The following is a 24,237-nucleotide window of genomic DNA, read 5'->3' as shown; positions in this document are numbered from 1 at the left end:
ACTAGTGCCGAACACTTAGTAAACACTCATGTCAGCCATCATTATCACTAGGGTTAGTATAAGCAGTAACTGTTGTTATAGTTCTCTCTTATATCTAAGATGAGGTTGGCAATGCTAAGCTTATAAGGTTGCTGTAAGGATTTTAAAAGCTAATATTTGTGAGAGCCTTGGAACTATGCCTTGTTTATGATAAGCACTATACAAGTGTTTACTTTTGTTTGTTATTTCTAAAAATAATAATAAAAAAGTGATTGTATAGTGTGGTAAGCTGATAGTACAGCATATGCCCAGTAAGTTGTAATTAAGACCTTTTGTGTTTGTTTCCTAATACACTGATAGCACCTAATGGAATATTAATGGCAGCACATACTTTCATGATAATATTAATGATCTTTCTACACACTGGGCAAAAAAAGTTCTAGGATGGCAAGACATCTTGGCCCAGAAGCCTGCCCTCGGCAAAAAGACAAGATGTGAGTGAGGAAAAATGCCTCCAGGAATTGTGAGGGTGGCGGTGTGCCTACTATGTATAGTGCTTTGCCAATTTCCCTTTCACCAGCTTGGACAGTGACAGTGATGCTAGTCGAACAACCTGCATAATGCTTCGGGGACACATCCCTTTTTCTAAGGCTGCAAGCTTGCCAAGGAGACAGGATGCATGCTTGATTCCATCTGCTGTCATTTATCTGCCAATACAAATAGCAGGCCTCTGTGGGTCTGTTTGGCAGCCAAAATGACAGACTATATTTTAGCAACTCAAAGGAAGCCACTTCTGAGCATTAAGGATGGAAAATACCTCACGATACCTTCAATCCAAAGAAATGAGTATCCCAAATCTGAAACATTAAGCCCCACAAGGCAATGTCCCTTAATAACAGAGTAAAAATAATATTTCCAACCTATGTAGATTCAACTTGCTTGAAAGAGCTTGAGGAAAACTTTTCATCACTTTTTCCTTCCACTTTTAATTAAATTACATATTTTCTGGAATGATACAATGTTAGCTTTATTCAAGCTTCAGAGGAAAGGGAAGGAAACCAGACCACCTGTTAGACTCGTGGTGCTGGACCTGGTATATGCCCTTTGTTGAAGAAGAATTTCACATGGCATTTGAGTTAAAAATAACCAGTCTCTTTTTAAATAACTTAAAAGCCAGCACGTAGAACTATTTTCTCTTTATTCAGAGATTTCCACAGAGTATATATGGTTTGGAAATGCAAAGTCAGGAAAGAGGAAGGAGGGAAGCTTTTCAGATATCCATGGTGTCATTTATAATTTGTCTTAGCTACAGTGAGATTATCCTGGATATGGAGTGGGGGAAGTGTGGGCACACACAGAGTGTGGAAATGGCAGCCTTCAACACACTCAATCATTGACACTTAGGTTTGTGTAAGTCTGTGCTTTTGGTGCGGGGAAGGAGAGGAGTTTCACCTTTAGATCTCATTCTAACCACTTGACCTATAATTGGCAATCTTCTCTTCTGTCCCTGATTTTTTATCTCTTGTTCTAGATACTCTATTCTTGAGATAGTCTTTACAATAACGTGCCTCCTCATAGGTAGTATATAAACAGTATGCAAAATTGAATCCTGAGTCCTCATCTCTGACATTGATCTCAAAGTCCATTTTTGTTATCAAATACCTTTGAATCTGTAGCATCAAACTCAAGTTATATTCATTGAGATCGCTATATTGTTTTGCATTTGTAGGCCTTCTGATCTCCCAGATTGATTCTTTTCCAAATTCTCTTTTAACATCAGGGGTTGCCATTCTCCTAATCCACCAGGTTAGAAATTTCAGTCATCATTCCTCACTTTTCTTTCATTTCCAAATGCAATCTATCCGCAAGTTCGATTCACCTTTCCTTCAAACTTGGCTCCCTCTGTCCTTCATTCTGCACCATGTTACCCTCACACAAGTCCTCACGCATTCCTGCCCGGACTTGGACAATAGACACCACTAGCATGTCTGTATCCAGGCTCACTACATCAGTCCCACCCACCGCCTCCCAGCTGGTACACTGACACTGGATCCTGTCACTCTCTATCAGAGCTCTCCCCGCAGAGGGCACAACTCACACAGGTGGCGATCCTGGCCAATGGGAAAGTACATCCTCATCTGCCGATGTAGCTACGTCTGTCTAAACCCCTACCGGTTGTTGCCATGTGGAAACACAGGCCAGTGTTGGCAGATTTTCTCATTTTTCAGAACACAGAAATCAAGACTTAAAGAAAAAGTTTATTCAATAAATATCTATTGAAGGAATTCTATTACTGAACTTTAGTCTATGTGCTAGAGGAGATACAACACGGAACAAAACTGTCAAAAATTCTACCTTCATGATGCTTCTTGTTAGAGGAAAAAGAAAAAAAAAGATTAAGAATGATTTTGTGATAAATGCTTAGAAGAAAGATATATGAGAAAAGAGGTTCTTGAGTATGTGTGCATGTAGTAAAATTTTAAGTAGGGTGGTTAGGAAAGATGTCACTGAAAAGGTGGCATTTCAGTAAATACATGAAGGAGGTTGGTATGTGAGGAAAGAGTGTCTTAGGCAATGTCCTAGAGGGAGTATTGCTGCCATGATGAACAGTAAGGAGGCCCTAGGGCTGAGGGGAAGTAGCAAAGTAGAAATCAAGAGGAGACAAAGTTGGGAGATGAAACATAACGGGGTTATGGGGCAGGGCTGGGAGGCAGATTGTGGGAAAATCCTATTGGGCTTTGTGGCTCTTAGTGACTTTGGCCTTAATTCTGAGTGAAACAATAAGCTAGAAAGGAGCTTTGAACAGGTTTTAACAGGATCACTCTGACTACTAATTTGGAAGAAAGGGAAGGAGTAGAGTCCAAGGAGGACGCTTTATCATAAGAAATGATAGTGGCTGACCAAAGTTTTGGGCTGAGCTACTAGAAGAATGGAGTTGCCAAAAACAGAGATGGGACAAGGTGTTAGAAAAAGAAGGCTTGGGGGCGCCTGGGTGGCTCAGTTGGTGAAGCGACTGCCTTCGGCTCAGGTCATGATCCTGGAGTCCCGGGATCGAGTCCCATATCGGGCTCCTTGCTCAGCAGGGGGTCTGCTTCTGCCTCTGACCCTCCCCCCTCTCATGTGCTCTCTCTCTCTCATTCTCTCTCTCAAATAAATAAATAAAATCTTTAAAAAAAAAAAAGAAAAGAAAAAGAAGGCTTGGAGAGGGAAGATTAGAAGTTCTGTTATGAACATATTAAATTAAGATGTTTATAAGGGGATGTTGAGTAGACCTTTTGACACCTAAGTTTGAAGTTCAAGGTTGGAATGGAGGGAAATTCTCAATTTGGAGTGAAGTAGCTAGACCACATGCCTCAACTCTCTTTCCCTTAGGATGAACTCTTTTTCCTTTCTAATTTTTTGTTGTCACTATCGTCATCCTTTGGAGAGACAGAGATTGCTCCTCCTAACCCAATTTGATCCAAATATGGATAAAAACAAACAAACCTCCTCTCTTTGGTATCAGCAGCTAAGACAAAGCAGACATTTTTAAGCGAGACTTCGCTGACAAAAGGAAGTATGTGAAATCAAAATACCATGAAACTAGAGAATTTGAGTTCTTATAGGACATATTTTCCTCAAATTCAGTCCCTTAGGAAAGTTTTCCTTCTGGCCCCCACTCCACACTGGGCAGCAGAAGCCATTTTTAACCTTACCCCAAGAGAGAGTTCTAAAAGACACATCTGCATGCAAGACATCCAGAATCAAGACAGAAAAGCTTAGTCTCCTTTTCTGCTTACTTACAGCCCATCTCCTTAATTCTGGGTTTTCCGCTGAGGATCTTTCTTTTGCTCTGGTGATTGTATACTGCAATTTACTACAACAATTCGGAAAGAACCACCTACCCTCAAAATTTCCAAATATAGCACCGCAGTTACAGTATTTAATAAGAGGCACATATATTGTCATAGTAGAGGGATCATTTAATCACAATGCAGTATGTCCTCAATGAATATTAATTGCCTTTCTTTCCCCTTGGAATGACTTTTAACACTCTATGACTCACCCAGTCTTAACTACGGAGAGGCCATTTTCTTGTATGGATGACCACATAATTCCAATTTTTTTCTTGTTCTATTTGCCCTTTCGGAAATATTTCCCCCTTACCTTCTTCTCATATGAAGTTTGCGGTTCTTTATAGGCCAAACTAACCTCTTAAGGTCTTTTATCTAATTGAACCCCTCATTGATGTCTCCTCTTCTTTGTACTTCTATAATTTGTCTTTACCAATCAGTTTTCATCTAAATGTTCTCTGAAATGTTTTGGTATGAAAATCTTACCTTCCCTCAAACATGAGAACCATGATTTGCTTTTTAAACTTTAATTCTTTCTGTTTCTTTTTAAATCTACCAGCTGTGCATAGTACCAGGCTATGTATGTAGCAGATAAATAATAATGTAATAATAATGCAGTGAGTGATTCATGAATGTCTGAAACATCTGTTCAATTAAACTGTTCACGCAAAAAAATATTAATAAATGGTTTGTTAGGCATTGCTGGATTTTCAAGCTTGGGAATAAAAGAGAGAATGACTTACTGCAAATATAAGATTTTTAAGGGAAGAGAAGACATTAGAAATCACTTTGTGAGAAACTGGTTCGGGAAATTCATATATCTAAGATTATGGAGAGCCATCTTGTGGGCAATTCAGTTTCTCACTCAAATAAGATCTTTAGATAAGCAAAATGAAAAAAAATATATATTAAAATTTTATATAACTAAGCATATTTTAACCAATTCCCATAGACTAATTGTAGTCTTTACAGTATTTTTTAAATTTTTTGAATGTCTCAAAATGAGGATCCCAGCAAAGAAAGTACTAAATATCAAAACATGACTTATACATCATCCATAAAATATCTTATAAAGATCAGAAAAGAAAAAGAGCCCTTAGAGATTATCTCTTCAAATCATCTATCACTTTTTGGAAGTTTAGGGGTGCTTTGAAAATCTGATTAAATCTATCATTCCACTCCCTTGAGAAATGCAAATATACACACAATTTTGCATATAATTTCAGATGTTTCACCAACTCCTCTGCAGTTTACTCAAGAACCTGCTCATGGACTTCATACTTTATTTTTTTTTTATTTTTTTACTTTTTTTAAAGATTTTATTTATTTATTTGACAGAGAGAGAGATAGCGAGAGCAGGAACACAAGCAGGGGGAGTGGGAGAGCGAGAAGCAGGCTTCCCGCCGAGCAAGGAGCCCGATGTGGGACTCGATCCCAGGACCCTGGGATCATGACCTGAGCTGAAGGCAGACGCCCAACGACTGAGCCACCCAGGCGCCCGTGGACTTCATACTTTAAATTCCTACAATACGTAATACACAAGGAAGATCTGGAAGGTTTGGGGTTGAAAACTAAATTTTGATTCCATTATCTCTTTATCCCCAAAACCCCATGATCACACAATTTCATAAAATAGACAAAATCATGATGAAATATTTTTTGCTATATTGTTTGAGTCTTTAAGCTAAATCTTATTATTTATAGTTTTTAGTTTCTTAATGTGCCTGATATCAACAAAAATAAAATTTTGATATTAAGCTCATATCATTCATGATATGTCAAAGATCCTTGATGTTCTTCTATCCAAAATAAGAGACGTATTTTGGAATTACAGCTTAGCCTTGAACCCACAATCATGGGTAAATTAAGCCATGATACTATGAGGTTGATACATTTGAGCAAAGGGTCCTGAGCCATATGCTACCCTAAGTACATAAATACAGCCAAACTGCTAGTTCTCTATTCCCTCATCCTTTTTCATTAAGAAACCGGGTGCATTCACAAAAATCACCTCTCTTAGTCAGGACCACTGGGACTCTTTATTTTTTTCCTTCAACATTTATAGTAGTTTATGTTTTCATCTCTTAAGATCAAAAACCCTAAGTAGCCTAAGTCAGTATATCCTAAAGTAGGTTCTGTGGAATGCTAGTTCCGTATCATAGTAACAGGGGCAACACACAAAATGGTTCTATGGTCAAATAAGCTGAGATTCACAAAGTTAAACTGATACATTACTGGAAGTTTCCCGAAGTCTTTAACAGACTGAATAAATATTTTAAATCTCCAAGAAAGAGATACCATGTAAATATCTCAAACTTCATTAAAGATGGAACTTTTTGTTTTCAGAATATCTAATGGAGTTGGTGCTTCTTAGAAAACATTTTGGCAGAAGCTGAACTAGAGATACAAAGATAGATTTTATGTTTTTTTTTCTTAATGAGTGGTACTCCTTTAATATTAACTTGATTTAGTGGGTTTCCTTAAAATGAACACAAAACAATTAAAGACTTAAAAAAGAGGCAGTGACATCATACACGGACTCCCAGGAAAAGCACAGTAACAAACAATGTTTCTCAGCAGGAGAGCAGATAGAGTAGCAAACCGGGAACAGGTGAGCAGCCCCGGATTACACTGTCTGTCGCATTTACGAACAGCTGAAAGTAGAATCGATTTCCTAGGCAGTTTGAGTAAAGGTAGCAGAATCCTATAGTGCTGATCACAGTACTTCAAACACAGCAGGTACTCCGGCTATACTTCTTGAATTGACCTGGATGATCAGCAGAGTGCTGGACAGTGTAAAGTTCATGGAAAAGCTCCATTTTTCATTTTATTTCCATATGTGAGTAACAACTGATCTCGTATTTTAAGGGTGGATTATGTCAACACTTCGTGAACTGTGGTAAACGGAATGAAATAAGCCCTGCACTGGCCCTTAGGGCCAGAGTCTTCAAATATCAGATCCTACATATAACCCACTGTGGTAGTAAGATAGATTTTAAAATATACACAGATATGGGGCGCCTGGGTGGCTCAGTCGTTAAGCGTCTGCCTTCGGCTCAGGTCATGATCCCAGGGTCTGGGGATCGAGCCCCGCATCGGGCTCTCTCCTCCGCAGGAAGCCTGCTTCTCCCTCTCCCACTCCCCTTGCTTGTGTTCCCTCTCTCGCTGTGTCTCTCTCTGTCAAATAAATAAATAAAATCTTTTAAAAAAATTAAAAAATTAAAAATAAAATAAAATATACACAGGATTGCTTGACCAAATCTCAGGATGGTCGGAAGTTGACTTCTATTGTATAGTATTCTGGGAAAGGAAATTTTACATGAAATGATCAAAATTCAAAATATGGTTAATTTTAATTTAGTAGGCAGTTTGATATGCTAGATAAAGCACTCACCTAAAAGTGAGTTAACATGCTTTATTCCTCAGTACAGTTACGTTGTTTTTCAAGCAACTTATTCAAACTAAACAAGCAATTTATTTTACCTCTCCAGTTAGTAAGAGAATTCTTGTAGGAGTAATAGAAACACTGTGGTTGGTATAAAACTTAGTTTAAGATGCCTTGTGCTGGGGCACCTGGGTGGCTCAGTTGGTTAAGCGACTGCCTTCGGCTCAGGTCATGATCCTGGAGTCCCAGGATCGAGTCCCGCATCGGGCTCCCTGCTCGGCGGGGAGCCTGCTTCTCCCTCTGACCCTCCCCCCTCTCATGTGCTCTCTCTCATTCTCTCTCTCTCAAATAAATAAATAAAATCTTAAAAAAAAAAAAAAAAAAGATGCCTTGTGCTGTAATTCCCAAGTAGTAGTCTTAAAGATGACTTACTCTGATATTCACTGGTGTCCGGGATAGAATGGTTCGATTATTCTGCACATGTTCTTCACCTTCTAGAGTAGTCACATTCCAATCAATTTACCCAAAGCTTTTAGAAGTCCTGCAATAAAACTGTTTTTCTTTAAAACTGTCAAGCCAATATTTTCCAAATTAGGTGATTCTGTAGTCTTTTCCTTATTTTTATTATTCAACTGAAACACTTAACATCTAAAAAATGAGTATTCTATGCAACAGTTTGGGAAAGTTATATCTATTTCTGCTTTTAATAGATAAAATGGTTTCTACTCCATGTTAATAGAGGAGAGGAATTGCACCAATAATCTAAAAACAATGAACTTGTGATCAGTGGTGGCAAATTGACCATATGTGCTCATATAATCCATAATTAAATAGAGAGTTTTAAAAGAAAGGGCATGGAGGGGAGCCTGGGTGGCTCAGTCAGTTAAGCAGCTGCCTTCGGCTTAGGTCATGATCCCAGGGTCCTGGGACAGAGCCCTGCATGGGGCTCCCAGCTCAGCGGGGAGTCTGCTTCTCCCTCTGCCTCTCCCCCTACCTCTACCCAACCCCCCCCCCCCCCCCGCTCTCTCTCTCTCCCTCTCTCTCTGTCAAATAAAATCTTTAAAAAATAAAATAAGGGCATGTACTGAACAAAACACTATCTTTCTGTAAAGTATTGGCATAAAGTGAAGTGTAATAGGAAGGCAAAAAGACTGTATTTCTTGAGCTTCTACAACATGACTTTATTTAATGCTTAGAATAATCCAGTTAGTTAAATACAACATTCACGCTTTACAGATGAGAATACTGAGACTTAAGGAGTGTAAAATGACTTGAGTTATCAGGCTGTAGTAGAACTGGGATTTAACTTCACGTTGTTCTGACTCTAAAACCATTTGCCCCGCTGTCTGCATTTGACTCCCAAAACTATGTCTTGTAACACACGGATTTCCCGGGTCCAGGAAATTGTCTAAGTTTTTGGTCTAAAAATTCACCTGCCAGGTTCAGACTAAATACCGCAAGTGTTTCTATTCATAGCGACAATTGGTCTGTAGCGAATGTCACCAGCAGCCCTACTGGCATCTTACAAGAACTAGAAAGCATCATTTACAAAGAATGATTCCCAGTGAGAATTAAGAATGAACTGTGTTTAGGATGACAATTTTGCCTATTTACTAGAGAAAAATGAATTAAAATGCACTCTGAGTTGAGATTTACTGCTTTTTTCTTTTCTTTTGCAGGTAAGTTTGGAAATCATTTATTTTGCTTATGGAATAGAGGTATGATGTCACTTTTTCTTGCATTTTATTTTAATTGCTTTTAACATGGGGCATGGGAGATGACACGTTTCAACCTGCATTTTTTTCTTGTTCTTGTCTCTGTCGTTATTGCAAATTTTTGAAGGTGACATTATGGGTTTAAGGTATTTGATTCAGGTGTTTTTAGTCTGTGATTCCATAAAGTAAGCCTGTGCAGGGTATGTATTTGGGTTTCTGTGTCGGATACAAGGAGGGGGATTGTATCGGGGATAAGGGAAATATAAGAAGAGCGAAGAATATGCATGCAGTGGGAGTCTGTAAAGCTGAGAAGGGCAGCGACCTTCAGCTCCAGGCATATAATGTACGATGGCTGTGAATGTGTGTCCCAAGAATAAGATGCCTCTTCCTGAGCACAGGCAATCAAGCAGAAGCTGTTTTCATTCACTCTTCTAAGCCCTTGGTTTTGTGTTTTCTTCTATTATCATGCAAAATTTCTGGCCAGGCTATTGCTGATCTGTATCTCTGAAAAAGGAATGGCTGTACCATTTTGAACCAAAGTCAAATTTTAAGTTAGAAAACAATAAAATAGATCCACCCCTGGAAACCATGTGAGAAAGGAAAAAAGAAAAAAAAAAAAACAACCCCTCTAATGAACAACATATTAACCATTTCAGAAAAGAGGAAGGAAATTTCAGTAAAGCTTCTAGATACACAAAAGAGAAGATAAAATACCAGAGGCACTTAAGATGTGGGATTTGAACTGGGGAAGGAAGGCAGCCTGTTAAATTGCTTCCATAGGTCTATGTCCTTCTTATTGTGCACTGTGCTTTCATTCATGTATGAAGGATGGGATTGTGTGAGATTGAACGAAGCACATAACTGAAGTAAACTCCATGTTAGTTATAAATGGTATGTTTATTGTAGGATGACTTATTAAAAAACGAAATTCAACCGAGTGAATTTGAAGATCTAATTGCTTTATTAAATGATTCATGAATTGGGCAGCAGTCCACCCAGCAAGTAGAGGGGAGCTCTGAGGAATTGTACGAAATGGAAGGCTTTTATAGAAGGATGAGGCAAGAAAGATATTAACAAAAGAAAAGGATTGTTCCCGGCAAGGTCACTTTCCCTTAGGGAGAAGAGCAGAGGGTTTTATCATGCAGTTTACCTCATCTTCCCTTGGGGGATGAAGAGGTTCAGAGGTTCCCAGTGGTGGACTCTTTGGTCCCCATCAGAATTTTCCTGACTGTCTGGTTAAGACCATTATTTCCGGGCAGGTTGAAACTGCAATTGGATTTTGTATGAAGCCCCAGTTTGGGGCCTCCGCCCAAGTGATGCCATTTGGGGCCTGTGGTTTTCTTTTTAACAGACTGTATGGGCTTTAAAGGTTATTGTAAGCTTTATTATTAAATGTCTAAAAATAAACAGGGGCGCCTGGGTGGCTCAGTTGGTTAAGCGACTGCCTTCGGCTCAGGTCATGATCCTGGAGTCCCGGGATCGAGTCCCGCATCGGGCTCCCTGCTCGGCAGCGAGTCTGCTTCTCCCTCTGACCCTCCTCCCTCTCTGTGTCTCATTCTCTCTGTCTTAAATAAATAAATAAAATCTTTAAAAAAATAAAAAAATAAAAAAAATAAAAATAAACAGAGGTGGGAACACTAAATCTATTCCTAGTTTTAAGTTCCACCTAATCAATAAGAGTTGATATAGCTCAGTTGTTAAAAATGTTCTTGGGCCCCTGGCCTTGATGGGTAGAGAACTTTGATCTCATTATATTTTCACCAGTATAATCGTTATCAATGTCAAAGTCATGATGGAGTCAATATTATCACCCTGAGTAGATCTTACAAAAAGCCAGGACTTGCAGATGTTTTCACTGAGAAAATATCCATTTGGCACTTGAACCACAAAGCTAATTGGCCTGCAGCTCTCTTCATTTTAACTAGTATTTCAGTAGTTGATGGAAAAAATTAGAATTAAAGGACATGTAAAATGCCATGACATCTTTAGGAAAATATATGTATTTTTTTCTGTCTTTCTAGTAATCTAAGTATCAGAGAAATTCTGTAGCCCATGGGTCAGCTAAGTTTTTCTGTGAAGGGCAAGATAGTAAGTATTTTAGACTTTGCAGGACAGAAGTTCTCTGAAGTAACTACTCAACTCTGCCGTTAAAGTAAATGCAAGGATCTTCAGACAATGTGTAATGAATGAGCCATGGCCATCCCAGGAAAAATTTATTTACAGAAAGAGGTGGGGGGGATTTGCCCTGTGGCAGGTTTCCAGCCCCTGCTCTAACTCCCCTTGAAATGAAAAATTTTAAGCAAATTAAAAAATTTTTGGAAAGGTATGTATTTTGGCCATCTCCTAATAGAGGTTAACCCTTTGTGTAAATAGGAACGAAACAGTGTTCAACTGTAGTTTAGAAATAAGAAATACATTTCTCAAAAGCTCTGATGAATTTAAACACTAGAGGGCACAAAAGGATATTTTTAAGTAAGGATATTTTTGTAAACAGAACTCTACAATTATGAAAAACTGCCTCGAGGAGAGCAATGTGACCTCAGTGTGCATAATTTGTCAGAAATGGCCGCCTGAGGCTGCAAGATCTTGAAGTGGTTGACCAACTGTGTGTTGCTGTAATAACAGCCATATGTCTTTTTTTTTTTAATGCTTGCTTTTGACCTTTTCATGCAATGTGGCCAAACTTACAGATTTATATAGTGGAATTTTTTTCCCATCTTAGAAGAATCATTTTTTTAATTGCTGTAGGTTCTGATTTTCATGTGGTATGGGTCCTTTTGGCAGTAAAACAAGTTATCTTCAATTACCTTATTTTTTCTAATCTTAAAAACAAGTCATAAGAAAATAATGTGTACAAATATAGTGTGTTCCATTGATTTTTGAACTAGTTGGAGGGTTTTATTCCATAAAAATGATTAAAACTCTTCAAGACCTCAAGTCTCAAAAATGCTCATACCCTTTCTCTAGTAATTCTGCTTATAGGCATTTTGGTTAGGGAAGTAATGTGAGATAATAAAAAGATTTACACTGAATTATTGCCACACAAGTACTTATATTATTGAAAAGCTGCATATATTCTAAGTTTTCCAGATAAGCTAACATTTAAATAAATTTTGATATTAGACTCAGCCAGTAGAGTCTTATCAACCATTAAAAAGATTTTCAAATAACTTTAAGTGATATGGGAAATTGTTTATAGGATAAAATGAAATGCAAAGCAGAATTCCAAATCATATATACTAAAATCTCAATCAGATGTTAAATTTAGATGGATAAATTTATGTGTATACACATAAAAATAAGGAATAAAATGAGCCAGGAGATTTATAACAATTACCTCTGGATATAAATGATTTTTCTTTTCTTCTTTTACTTTTGTTCATTTTCCAAATTTTCTATATTCATTCATCATTTATATAGTCATAAAAAATGTTATTCAAACTGAAAATGATTTCAACATCTCACAGCCCTTTTTTGGGTCTGATTCTTAGGTCAGTGCTGGTAAAAATTAGCCAGTTATAAGAAAAATATGTTATTTTATGCATCAGAAAATGCATTTAAATGAATTATTGATTGTTCGGCAGGTACATCAGTAGAGTCACCTTTTCTTTTTTTTTTTTTTTAAGATTTTTTATTTATTTAACAGAGAGAGAGAGAGCACACGTAGGCAGAGCAGCAGACAGAGGGAGAGGAAGAAGCAGGCTCCCCGCCAAAGAGAGCCCAATGCAGGGCTCGATCCCAGGACCCTGGGGTCATGACCTGAGCTGAAGGCAGCCTCTTAACCGCAGAGTCACCTTTTCAACCCTGTGGGATAAGCTAATTTGTCTTGCTTCTGTGTTGTGGGTGAGCTGCCGTGCCCCGGGGCAGGAAGAGGGGAATGAGGCCTGGGAAGCAGACCAAGGAAGCAAAAGCCTGCTGCAAAGGCCAGTGGTGCTGAGATTGAGCACAGGACTTCCCCAGAAGCTCCCTGGACTGTGGTAAAGCAGGCCACATGCAAAACACACATGAGCATGTGCACACATGCACATCGCCCTCACCCTTTTCTCCTTTCAACATCTGCTTTCTGCCTTTGCTTTTCCTTAAAATGGACCTCAGGGAAATGTGTATGGCTAGGGCTGGAGATAGAAACAGGAGCCTGGAGAATGCCACACCGGACTGCGCTCTGAACACAAAATTCCACAGGATGGCTTTGCATTAAATATTGGAAGGAGTCCCATAAATAATACTGACAAAAAATGCCACAATCATGTAACAAAGCAAAAGCTTGTCACTAGTTTCAATTCAACTTTTCCTTGTGACTCTTTTAGTAGCAGGAATGATGTGCTAAAAATGTAGCTTTTTTCCTTTTTTATTTTGTAAAAAGATATCTGGAAGGGTGAACGTGGCCTAAGCAAAGGCACAAAGTTTGAGCTACATGGAATAATTGTTTTTCTTAATGCACTATGAACTATTTAACATTTTCCTCAGAGCCTTTAATCCCTAGTACCTAAGAGAATGAGAACTATGTGATGAGATGGAATTGAGACTAGCTAATTCCATCAAACAATTTTGTGACTTAATTTTCTCTACATACAATTTTCTTTTTATTTTTAATTTTTGAACCAAATTGTCTTTTAACATAAACTGACAGAATCAGCCATTTGGAATTGTTTATGAAGATATGTCAGACATTCTTAAGTTTGCTAGCTTATTATCCTCAAGTGATACTTACTGGTTTATATATATGAAATGTTCTCAAACATAGCAAGGTGCAAACAAAGCTATAAATATTTAAGTATTAGCTATTGGCCATTGGGTATGTGGAGAAATGGATGATATGGCTTATCTAAACTAATTACCAAAGAAAATAGAGAAGCTTTTAATCCTTTCTGGAATAGAGCAGAATTAAATATTCATTAGAAGAAGGAATAGCAGAATTTAGAGGTAAATAATGAAATTCCCCTGGAATCTATCTTATAAAGATTTGGAGGGATTCATTTAACATATGTTTACTTAGCTCCTACCGCACTGGGCAGTCCCAGGGATACATTGCCCCAGAAGTTCGCAGCCCAGTAGACACTGAGCATATTGCTCTCATTTTATTCTCAGCACTCCTTCAGAGAGAAAGGGAGACTATAGTGTGTATTATGCCCTAGATAAGAAAAAAATTAAAGAAGTGAAGAATACTTGCCATTCACCATAGACGCCTTTGACATGTTTATTTCCATTTACTCGTTTCCATATCTCACCAGATAAACCATAGCACATTCATTCATGTCCAGCCTTATCTTTTTTCACTGCCTTATTTATTAGTTCTCAGATAACTTGAAGGAGAATGGATCTAAGATTTTTTCACACCTGTAGTAAGTTCATGTTAAAAGTCCAGGGAAACTACGGACAGATCTTTCAGCTAAGGTTAACGTTCCCAGTAAGGACAAAAAGTTTCCTAACTTAATATGAAAAGTATGGAATGATACAGCAGTATAAAAACTATGTTGAAAGGATGAGTAAGTTCTAGAGATCTACTGTGCAATATTGTGCCTATAGTTAACAATGCTGTGTTGGTACACTTGATAATTTAAGATGGTAGAGCTCATGTAATGTGTAATTACCCCCACCGCACCCCCCCCCACATGCATCCAAAACCAACAAGACCCAAGAAGAGTTGTGGAGGTGATGGAGATATGTCTGTTACCTTGATTGTGGTGATAGTTTCATGAATGCATGTGTATGTCTAAACCCATCAAATTGTATACATCAAATATGTGCATATTTTGTGTACCAATTATACCACTATACAGGTGAGGTTTTTTTAACTATGGTTATTATGTATGTCAATGTCTTGGATATTGAGAAAAAGGAGGATTTGAGAGGGAAAAAATTCATGACACTGTCTCCCTGACTCCAGTCTTTCCTGCTCAAATCCCTATGGGAATAGAATAAAATATTAATGGTTCTAAAATTCTTCTTTCATTATTTCACTCCCTTGCTCAGAAACTTTGGAGGCCGTTTCACTTCTAAATGGAACAAAGTTCCCCATTCCTAACATAACATTCAAAGTTTTTCACAGTCCAGTCTCAGCCTTTCTTTCCTACCTTTTCCTAGCTATCACTGTCTATAATAACCTCCCCTCTGAACGCCACTGATTTCACCATGCACTGGATGTGTCTTGTGTCCTCATGCACTGGCTGTATCTTGCTTCTAAAGAGCCTCAGCTGCTTATACTTACTATAGGACAATAGCAGTCACAGTGTTTGATAAATATTTGATTAATATGTATCAATATTTATCTCCTATGGCTATCAGATCAGTGATTTCATTCACTAAGCAAATATATATTGGACCCCTACCACTAACAGTCCCTATTCCAGTTGCTGGCATGCAGAAGTGAAAAAAGCAGAGTCTCTTCGTGTGTGTGTGTAACTTTATTTTTTTGTAGGGGAATAAGCAATGTAAAATACACAAACATAAACAAAATAACTATGTCATGATGCTAAGTTCTATCAAGAAAAATCATGCAGAGGAAAGAAAGAGAGTGATGGCAGTGCTATTTTAGATCAAATAGAATAGGTAGTCCTCTGTATTAAACTGACATTTGGATCTTAACAAAATGAAAGAACTCTGCAGATATCTGAAGGAAGAGCATTTCAGGAAGGGAATTAGCAAGTGCAAAGGTCCTGAGGTAGAAGCAGCTACCTTGTGTTCAAGGATTAGGAAAAAGATCAATTTAAAAAAAAAAAAAAAAAAGACCAGTATGGGTAGAAGCAAGTAAGCAAAAGGGAGAGGAGAAGGAAAACAGGTCAGAGAGATAGGAAAGGGCTTCTGTAAGCCATGGTAAAGAGTTGGGATTTTATGCCAAGTGAAGTGGGAAACTACTAGAGGTTTTGAGAGAAGTGATATACCGTTTCAAAGGGTCACTCTGAGTAGTCTGGTATTCTGTGAAGAATGGCCTTGGAGCAAGGGCAGAAGCAGGGGAAAGGGTTAAGAAGCCATTGCAGTAATTTGGGCAGGAGACAATGGTGACCTGGGCCAAGGTAGTGGCAGTGGAATTGGTAAGAAGTGACCGATTCTGGCTATAATTTGAAAACTGAGCTGACAGTATTCAGTGATGGAATTTCACATGGGGTAAGAGAAAAGTAAGTGAGCCAAAGATGATTCAAGGATTTTAGCCTGAAAATATTAAAAATGTGTGCTTTCATTTGCTGAGTTGGGGAAAGAACAAGGGAAGAGTAGGTTTAGTGATGGGATGATGGAGACATGAACTAGAAATTCAGTTTGGGCATCTTAAGTTTGAGCGTCCTCTTTGTGGTAGAGGCTTCAAGCCCCACCCCATCTCTTATTGACTGACCCCAGAGTTCCCCTGCGTGTGTGAGGGCCGCTTTCTGTGTACCAGGTCAGCTTCTCATCTGAGGCATCCGAACACCTTCTCCAGTTCAAAGGAGCTTGCTATACTGTGTGTGGGCTGCCTAGAAGGGTTTGTGACTAAGTGCTCCCAGGGGTAACCTGCATGCATTGAGGGACTAGGGAATGTTAGTACACCCCAAGTTTCACATTCTGCAGAGGGACAATGCCAAGGCATGTCAATACCACTTGGAAGGTTCCCAAGAAGATTGAGGTCCATTTACCCACAGCTTATTAATGCACACTTTATTGACTTTCCTCTCTTCCCGCTGCCCTAACTTCATATAATTAGCTCCCCACCTCCTCTCCAAATTAAGCACCCATGCCAAGACTTCGCAGGGTCTGCCTGGGAGGAATTTACCCTAACACTATTAGAGATCGAAGAAGGAGGTGGAAATACTCTTTTGGACATCAGGTAAAATGTCAGGGATGGAGATAAAACGGGGAAGGATTAGTCTTTTACAAGCCTATTTGAAAGCCTCTTGCCCAAGATCTGAATATGGGTAGGTTCCTACACATACTTTTTTCTTCCTCAGTGCTTCATTTCTGTTTTCCACATGGACACAATGATGCTCGTCAATGAACAGTCTGAGCTTTTAGCAGAAGCTACAGCAGAATTTCTAGATGGTAGTAGTTTGAATAGTGATGACAATTTGATTGCACTTAAGGGGTTCTTGAGGACTCGTCTTGAATCTGCAGTTGCATGGGAAGGACATTGTTTTTACTTTCCCTATATGTTTATTTGGGGTGGTTTTGGAAAAACTGATGGAGATTATGGAGGGCTACCTAACGCCATCCTTTGGTGGTTTGTGCTAACTTATACTTGTTCACTACCTTGGCTCAGGGTTCAAAAGCATGACTCTTCTATGGCATAGTGTAGCCCGCAACAGGCGATGTGAAGACTGTACTCATTTCCAACCAGTTGTTAAACTGAATGTGAAAACAAATCATTCTCTCTCCTGTTTTGACTCAAACAAGGCACAACTCTTCCTATATATATTGTATCATATTTCAGAGTAATTTCCCCTTTGCACGGAACATCATCCAGAATTTGGTTTTTCCTGATGAACAGTTATTCAGACACTTTTAAATTAGTGAAATCATTTATATGAATGAGATTTTTTATTCTAACTGAATAGTTAATTCCAACACCTAAAGGTACCCCCACTTTCACATTACTAAGATGGTAATATTCTTATCAGTGGCTCTCACATGAAGTTTCAGGTGACTGATACATTTCCAAATGGTACTCACATTCATACAAACCTTTTATAAATAAATGGCTCTATATTATTAAGATAGTCAATATTTGATTTTTAAATGTATTTCCCAATTTTCCATACTCAATTTTCTTTTGTCAAATTGAGAAACAGAGCAAAAAAGCAAGTTTTCTGAAGTAATGGGGGCAAATAATGTTGATTTCCTATTTTAAGAAGTTATTTTTAAAGCATTCCCATTAAAAAATACAACTATGTGAAATATTTATGTACACTTTTAATAACATGTAGGATACCTTGTGTGTGCATCACCTCTGTGCACATATGTGTCTTCTGTAAGGTTTAGAAGTCAGTCATCAGATGATGAAGGCTAAGCAGATGCTTTTATGGCTAGTAGAAGCTCTTGGCTCTTTCTTTGGATGAAGGTACAGTCATGAGAACCTCTCTTCACAAGGGGGCACTGTGCAAACATCTAGCTCTTTTCACAGAAGAACATTTTCTCACAGTCTGGCATGAAGAGCCTCTTGGAATTTATAACGAGTTCCGCAGCGTTCTTGCTTCTTTTCTGGCCCTGGCTCTTCTACCTCTAGGGGGCAGACTCCTCTGTCCTCTCTAGTGAAATGTCTGCAGACCGCATCATTCTGTTTTTCATTGGATTTTAAATCAGATCATCATAGGTGTTAAATGATGTGTATGCTTACCTGGCTTTCCAGCACTTCTCTCTCTGACCCTTTACCATCTCGGCAATGTGTAAACTATAAAACGTACTTAAGTTAATATAAATTCAGAAGTTTTTATTCATGGACCTTTGGTTGAAATCTAATCAAAATAAAAAAAAACTCCTGGTGGGGAAAAAAGAAATTTTACTATCTGAGTTTCTAGTAGCCTATATTTAGTTTTATATTATTGTAAAAGTAATTTATATTTGTCGTAGAAAATTTGAACACTGTAGAAAAGAAAGTTTAAAAATGCCTGCAATCCTAATAGCCAGCACTATCAGCACTTTGGTGTATATTTTAATTAATTGGATTTAATTGTAAAATGCTTGCCGTGAGTAATTAGAGTCTGTTTAGTATTAGCAATTTCATAATGCATTTCTCTTTTATTGAAATATGTTGATATATAACATTGTGTAAATTTACAGTGGCTAACATGTTGATTTGATACATTTATATATTGTAATATGATTGCATTATAGCATTAGCTAAAACCTCTATCCCTTCATATAATTGTCAGTTCTTTTTTGTGTTGGGACTAATTAAGATCCAGTCAGTTAGCTAGTTTGATAGTCATAATACAATATTGTTATCTGTAATCACTGCTGTGCATTAGATCTCCAGGACTTATTTAACTGGTGTTACAAGTTTGTACCTTTCAACCACACCTCCCCTAATTCCCCACCCCCAGCCTCTGGTAACCCCCATTTTACTCTCTGTTTTGATGAGTTCGACTTCTTTAGATTCCACATATAAGTGATAACATACAGTATTTGTCTTTCTCTGACTTATCCCACTTAGCATAATACCCACAAGGCCCATCCATATTGTCACAAATGGTGGTATTTCCTTCTTTCCCATGGCTGAATAATATCCCATTATGTATATATACTACTTCATGATGCACTCCTTAACAAAGTATTAACACTAACATCTTGAAAAGGCCACTGCATGCTTTTTATAGCTATATTTGCTATTCTCACTGGACTGCTGTAATGAGGTGGTATTAGAGTTTGAAAATACACATCCTTAAATGTACATGAAAAGTTGATCTTCTGAATCTGAGATGCTCCACAGTCCTTGGAGCACCTGAGAGCCCCAGCTTTGGACAACACTCTGCAATACATGCTCCTTGATTGGATTCCTTTTCAAGTATCAACTCTAAACATGAGCTGAGAGTATTCAGTACTTATTTGTGTTCTTTCAGTATCATGGAGACTAAAATTAGGTTTCCTCTGTCACTCTGGTGATGTCATTTGAACTTGACTTGTATATCAAATTGTTGAGAAGGTCATAGACACATCAGAAATAGTAAGTGAAAAACGGATTCATTGATATTGGGATTTACTATTTCATTTATTACTGACGCAGAGTCTCTTTCTTGTCCTTAATGAACTAGACTTGACATTTATATTATATTATATTAATTAAAAAAATATAACAAGGGGCGCCTGGGTGGCTCAGTCGGTTAAGTGTCCAACTCTTGGTTTTGGCTCAGGTCATGGGATCGAGCCCCTTGTGGGGCTTCGAGTTCAGCACAGAGTCTGCTTGGATATTCTCTCTCTCTCTCCCTCCCCTTCTTCCCCTCCTCCCACAGAGCACCTAATTTACAGATTTTATAGGATATTTTGTGTCATATTAGTAACTGGAATATTCCCAATTATCCCATTTCTAATCACCTGACTGAACTCATAATTTTCTAAGAATAACTGTGTATGAAACAATCCCGAAAACATATTACCTAGGACTGGAGAAAACATATTATCTAAACTGGAGAAAAACCTCATGGTTGACCATTTTATCACTTAAATGGATATTGATTTTGATAATTCATAATCTTTGATCATATCTTTAACATTTACTTTATCATTATTTTTTAGCAAGATTTAGGAATTCAAATTTACTATGTTCTTTATATTACATAGAAAAAAAACTCCACCTTGTCTGCCTGTACAAAGTCCACCCTTTAAAATAGACTGAATATTAAAGCACAAAGACTTATAATTTAGGTTTAACATAATAAGCAATCTGTAAATATTATTCAGATGAATAGTACTATAACAGCACAGTTCTCATTGTTCAAGTCCAATATGATAATTTCCTATTAAGAAACAGTCTCTTAAGGGGCTCCTGGGTGGCTCAGTCCTTAAGCATCTGCCTCCAGCTCAGGTCATGATCCCAGGGTCCTGGGATCGAGTCCCACATCGGGCTCCCTGCTTAGCAAGGAGCCTGCTTCTCCCTCTCCCTCTGCTGCTCCCCTGCTTGTGCTCTCTCACTCTCTGTCAAGTAAATAAATAAAATCTTAAAAGAAAGAAAGAGAGAGAAAGAAAGAAAAAAAGAGAAAGAAAGTCTTAAATGTTACCAGCATAATCTAAGTGGTAGATACCCAGGTGTTCATTGTAAAATTCTTCCAACTGTTAGGTATTTTTGAAAATTTTCATAATACTATTTTGGAAAAAAAAATCCCTTTTTGATATGGCAAGAACCATATTCTGCATTTTTTTTTCTGAAACAAGTTTTATGTGCCCCGTCAAGTTTGTGTTTTAAACATCTGTAATTTGGCTCGTTCTGGATTACTGCAGTGATGATTGCCCTATTTAAGGCATGTTTATTTTTCTCTTGATTTGTAAAAGATGCCGAGGGACAGTTTGTCAGTTTTAATGTTGTGAGCACTATTGATATGCTTTCTTGAGAAAACATTAACCAGCATAGGTTACAGAAATGTTTTTATGAGGTGAGATTTTTCCTGGTTGCAAGCCTCTCCAAAGAGGGACCAGTTTCCATTTTCTTTTGTATTCCCAACCACCTAGCACGGATTTACACCCACGCTTGGCACTAGTCATGAGACAAGAGCTTCTTTATAAATGTGTCTCTCCCACCACCCTCCCAGTTTCATATAATACTATGAATTGACTGTCAGAGAAGTGTTTCCCCTGGGTCAGCTGCTGAGGAAAGTGTTTCACCAAAAATATCTCATTTGATCTGTTTTTAATGTTGATCATCTGAAGAATCACCTTCTCCTTAATTGTTTTTTTTTTTTTCATAAACAAGACCTCAAGCCATTTTCCACTTCTATAATTTTTTTTTTAAAGATTTTATTTATTTATTTGAGAGAGAGAGACTGAGAGAGAGAGCACATGAGAGGGGGGAGGGTTGGGAGGGTCAGAGGGAGAAGCAGACTCCCTGCCGAGCAGGGAGCCCGATGCGGGACTGGATCCCGGGACTCCAGGATCATGACCTGAGCCGAAGGCAGTTGCTTAACCAACTGAGCCACCCAGGTGCCCTCGCACTTCTATAAATATTTTATATCCCTTCTCTTTCTACTTCCTTGACACTTTTAAAAAATGTAAACCCCAGTCCAATTTCTTATAAGGCTGAAGTTTCAGCCTTTGGTTCAGGCAGTTCTAAGGTCTGTTTGGGCATGATTATCTTCACCATTAATTGTTAGCATGCATATGGCTTAGCACTTGGTATATAGTAGATGCCTAGTAGGTATTTATGAGTGGATGGGAGGGAAGGCAGAAGAAAGGGAGGGGAGAAAGGAAGGAAGGAAGGGAGGAAGAGTTACCTGTTGAATAAAATTTCATATGGAAACTACTTTACTATAGGCCATATCTTTTAGGATTTTGTGATTTAAGCTCACTCTTAGAATATCAAGAAAAATTCTGCCACAAAATATTTCATTATCTAGTATGCAGTAGTGCTTGAAAACCCACGGCTATGGTTGTTTCTTTGACTGCAATTTATTTTATTTTCAAATGTAAATTCAATCCCTTAATACTTAGGTATAACTTACATATCAAACTAATATAGGTACAATTTAAATCAGCATTTGAATCAGCATTTGCTATAGATTATTTTACTTGATATCATCTGACCAATGAAAAGCAACTGTGCCTTCTCCAATTTACTTCTACATTTTAAAGGCAGTGAATTTAATAGAGGAAGTCCCTAATTTAGAAATGGCCTATTTTCCAAAATTTAGAGGTAAGCTGAAGTTTCAATCAAGGCTCATTATTTACCACTTAACCAAACTTGGGAAAGTCACTTAACTCCACTGAACCAATAGAAGTAAATTTAGTGATGGCAGTGGAAGCAAGGGCCAGAATGTGCCCTATTTTCTTATTTATGCCGTAATTGTATAAATGTCTGTCATAAATTTCTTAGGTGGTTTTGAGGGACAGCTAGAAAATGGTACCTTAAGTTTTCTGCATCCTATTACAAAATAAAAACCAATAACATAAACACACTTCGCTTTCTTTCACCATTACTGAAAAACCCAGATTTCTATTTTAGCCCCTAGTGAATTGCTGCCATTGGTTAGACAGACTGAAAAGTCTTTCTGTTTCTCTTGATGTAAACTATACAGAGGGAAAATGCAGAGCAGAACACAGGGCATTCAAAAACACTGACATTGTCACTTTTCCTCAAGCCTTGCCATCCTCTGCCAGGCCTCCTCTCTCTCTGCCTCCGTAACACTCTGGTTATCACAGCTGAGCCCACGCGGCCCTGTCCTCAGCCTCAGTCCTCAGGCCCTAGAATTAGGAATTTAAAGAACTTGGGGAAGCCAGCTACCATGGAGACAAGATTCGGGATAGGCAGAACTGACTCGGACACACATCTCCATCGTATATTAGTTTTGTGGTGCCAGCCAAGCTACTTAACCTCTGCGAGCCTCAGGGTTCTCATCTATAAAATGGCAACAATAGGGGCACCTGGGTGGCGCAGTCAGCTGAATGTCTGACTCCTGGTTTCAGCTCAGCTCATGGCCTTGTGGGTCCAGCCCTGTTTGGGGCTCTGTGCTCAGCGGGGAGTCTGGGATTCTCCCTCTCCCTCGCTCAAACTCTCTCTATAGAATGAATAAATAAATCTTAAAAAAATAAAATAAAATCACAACAATATGTCTATCTGAAAGGGTGGATTAAGATTAAACAAGATTATATAACTGTTGTACATATTGCCTGTTCCTTCTGTGAAAATCCAAAACTTCCGCCATGACCTACCTCTCTGGAGAAACGGACCTGCGCTCATTCATTCCATCCTCAGTTACATTCTAGGCCTCTGTTGGCTAAGAGCATAGGTTTTCTAATTGGAAAGACCCCAGTCTTGGTCTCAGATCTGCTGCTCCTTGGCTGCATGATCAGGGGGGCAAGTTACCTCAACTTTCTAAGCCTTTTTCTTCTGTCATAAAACAGAATAAAAATAGACTAAACTCGGGGCGCCTGGGTGGCTCAGTCGTTAAGCGTCTGCCCTCGGCTCAGGTCATGATCCCAGGGTCCTGGGATCGAGCCCCACATCGGGCTCCCTGCTCCGCGGGAAGCCTGCTTCTCCCTCTCCCTCTCCCCCTGCTTGTGCTCTCTCTCAAATAAATAAAATCTTAAAAAAAAAAAAAATAGACTAAACTCATAGATACAGTATTATGGGAATGATATAAGGTATGTTATGCCCTTCTCACAGAATAAATACCAAATTAGTGGTTGATACCATCATAGTAAAATAAGGAATTACAAAAGGATACCCTGACCTTGTGGTAACATTTGCTTCACAGACTCAGTCAACACATAAGGAGTGTCAGGGTGAGGAAAGGCGGTCTGCGGGTAACAGGGATGACAGTACCCAGGAATGGAAAAGTCCATGAATGTTGTCTCCAATAAATGGATATCCAGATTTAGCGAGATATTGAACACTGTCATGGAAAAAAATCACAGTGCCAAAGTTGAACACATGAGATTGTTGTTATTTAGAGATTCGTGGTATTTGGGGTCTTTTTCTTTCTCCCCAGAGAGTGATTTTGTTTCTCAGCCTGATAATCCCATCACTGCTTTCACTTGTTTGTTAACATAGTTCTAAAAAGCTGAAAAGAGGCCATTTCTGTCCTTATTTGGTATGTGGTCAAAAATGGGAGCAGCATGAGTTGGAGTTAGTGTTGCAAATGTTTTTTCAGTTAAACAACCTGTCTGCAGCATCCCTTAAGTTTTCAAAAAATAAATGGAAATGTTTCTATATTTAGGT

At 38.4% G+C, this 24,237-nt stretch overlaps 1 protein-coding gene across 6 annotated transcripts in view; it reads left to right on the top strand.

Moving 5' to 3' along the window:
* The window catches only part of PDE4D (phosphodiesterase 4D), a 745,734-nt gene that overhangs the window by 346,309 nt on the left and 375,188 nt on the right, over nucleotides 1–24,237 (top strand). The window lies entirely within an intron of this gene.

Source organism: Mirounga angustirostris, unplaced genomic scaffold, assembly GCF_029215605.1.
Source record: "Mirounga angustirostris isolate CCGP_5_RB_7025 unplaced genomic scaffold, mMirAng1.0.hap1 SCAF_7, whole genome shotgun sequence".
NCBI classification, from domain to species: Eukaryota; Metazoa; Chordata; class Mammalia; order Carnivora; family Phocidae; genus Mirounga; species Mirounga angustirostris.
This window is presented reverse-complemented; position numbering and strand designations above follow the sequence as displayed.